Source organism: Bos javanicus, chromosome 25 (genome assembly GCF_032452875.1).
Source record: "Bos javanicus breed banteng chromosome 25, ARS-OSU_banteng_1.0, whole genome shotgun sequence".
Classification (NCBI taxonomy): domain Eukaryota; kingdom Metazoa; phylum Chordata; class Mammalia; order Artiodactyla; family Bovidae; genus Bos; species Bos javanicus.
In genome coordinates this window covers 42,067,467-42,069,990 of record NC_083892.1, presented here as the reverse complement: position 1 = coordinate 42,069,990, position 2,524 = coordinate 42,067,467, and positions in this window count along the sequence as shown.

The following is a 2,524-nucleotide window of genomic DNA, read 5'->3' as shown; positions in this document are numbered from 1 at the left end:
CATGTCCCCTGCGCTGGCAGGCAGATTCCTATCCACTGACCACCAGGGGGGTCCTAGCTCTGTGTCCTTCTTTTCTTACAGAAACCCAGCCACACGGGCTTGCATCCGCGTCCCCCGCCTCCTCACCAGCACTGGGTGTGGCTGCATTTCCCGCCCCGGCTCCCGGGGTCGCCCCCTCCTCCGCGGTGTGCGTGTCCTCTCCGTGTGTGCTCGCCGCTGAGCTTCATCGTCCCGGTGCCCCGAGGGGGACATTGTCCCCTCCACCTCGTCTCGGGTCCTTCTCCGGGCAGTGCTCTCAACTGTCAGGACTTCCAGCTGGTCCAGCTCTCCTTTCAGGGCTTGTGCGGGACAGGCTGTCTGGCCCACGAGCCCCAGGATGTCTTCTTCTTTCTCCTGCAAGTTTTACGGTTTTATGTTTGTGTGTGAATCGGTGAGCCATTCTGAGTTCATTTTTGTAGAAAATATGATACTTCGAACAAAGGTTCCGATTTTTTGGCCTGTAGAAGCCAGAGCCTGAATTTCCCCAACCTCCCCTCCAATGATACATACTTTATCCACTTCTATTCATTATTCAAATATTTGCTGCTGCCCACTGGGTGCCCAGTGCCATGGGGTCCTGGGGCCCACAGGTGAGTGTGTGAGACCCCAGCTGCCCTCCAGAGCCCACTGTCGGGCCTCAACTGGCCACAGCCTGACCCTCCCAGATGCGGCCTCGGGACAGAGTGGGGTATCCACGTCAGGCCCCAGAGCGGCCAAGGGGAGCGAGCCACCCGGGGGCTGTCCCTCTGGACCTCATCCTGCTGGCCCCTTCTGCCCTGCGCCCCTGGCACCACCCTGGGGAACGCGACGGGGCAGGAACAATCGCCCGGCTTGTAGTCTCAGGCGGACACAAGCCCGCTTTCACAAGCCCACAGCCCCGGGTTTGTGCCGCCTGGCGCCAGAGGGAGCAGGCCCAGTGCCCAGCTGGGGAAGATACTGCTCCGGCCACCCCCACAGTGGGCGGTGGGCAGAGGCATCCTGCAACCGCCCGCCTGGGTGCCTGCGCCCAGGCGGGCAGGCCACACCCCTCTGCGCCCCAGTCCAGGGAGACCCTGGGCCTTAGGAGCACACCCCAAGGCTGGGGAGGAACCTGCCCTCGCGGTGGCAGAGCTCCAGTCCAGCCCCAGCGGGCCTCGTATGACAGTCCTGCAGGTGCCGTAACAAAATGCCCCAAACTCAGCAGCTCAACCGCTACTTAACCCTACAACCCAGAGGTCGGTCTGAAAGGCTCCCGTGACCTGGCTCCTTCCGGAGGCGCTGGGCAGGGTCCGCTTCCTCCTCTCCCAGCTCCTGGAGGCGCCGTGCTCCGTGGCCCATCCTCGTCCTGAGCTGGTGGCTTCTCCATCCCCAACTGCCTCCTCCCCCGTCCTCTCTCTGACCCGGGGCCCCCACCTCCTCCCAGAGGGTCCTTCGTGATGACATCGGGCCCCCCAGGCACGGGCAGCTTAGAACCAGGGGACACAACAGAGAACCTGCTTGTTTTATATCCGTGAACTGCTTAAACCGGGGGACACAGAACCCTGCCTGTTTTACACGCGTGGCTCACGTGTGATTGTGTGCGGCGCTTTGCGGTGCGCGGTGGTTTTCATTACTCAGTAGACGGCCTTCAAAGGAAACTGAAGGCTGTGCGCGTTGACCTCACTCCTGCTGCAGAGAAGCCGTGGCCTCTGCCCTCCCTGCGTCCTGGACAGCGCGCCCCAGGCCCTCGGGAGGAGCGGGGGTCTTAGGTGGCTGCTCTCTGTCCTTGGGAAGCACGTGGCGGCAGCAGGACCCCAGAGCAGGACAGCCCCCCGAGCCCCGGGGTCTGGGAGAGCTTCCGGGACCGTGTGGAGTAGGCCCCGAGCTGGCCCTCAGCAAACAGGGCCGTCTACGCGCCATACACAGTGGACGCCTGGCCACTGGACAGACAGGGCTCATGATAGCTCCCCCAGGGCTTGCTGAGCCAAAGCTCCCATCCTGGCTCCAGGGACCACCGCTCACAGCTCTCGAGACAAGGCCCAGGGCAGGTGCCCACAGGCTGCACGCCTGTCCTCGACCCAGAAGCTGCTGCCTAGTCCAGCAGCAGCAACTCTCTGCGGGTCAAGACCCCGCCCCGGCTCAGATTTCATCCTGGAGCTGTGCCCAACTCTCCCGGGGAGCCTGTCTGGGAGGTCCTGGGCAGTGGGCCCTTCGCACCCTCACAGCAGGAGCCTGAAAGCTGGCCTGAGGGCCCTCTGGGAATGGTGCAGCCGAGGTGCACCCCCGCGTGGGAGGGGGGTGGACGGTGGTCTCAAGCTAGCCGTCCTAGGGGAGGCACAGGCCTGCTGCTCCCCGAAGTCTGGACAGGAGGGTCGGGCGGCACATGCTCCCCAGCGTCACCCCCTTCCCGAGCCGCTGCTCAGAAACTTGCCCCCAAGCCGTCAGAGCGCGGTCCCCCAGGGTGGGCCCGGGGCCTGCCTCCTGCCGCATGGCTTCACACCCTGAAAGCTGCCAGCACCCCGCCCCC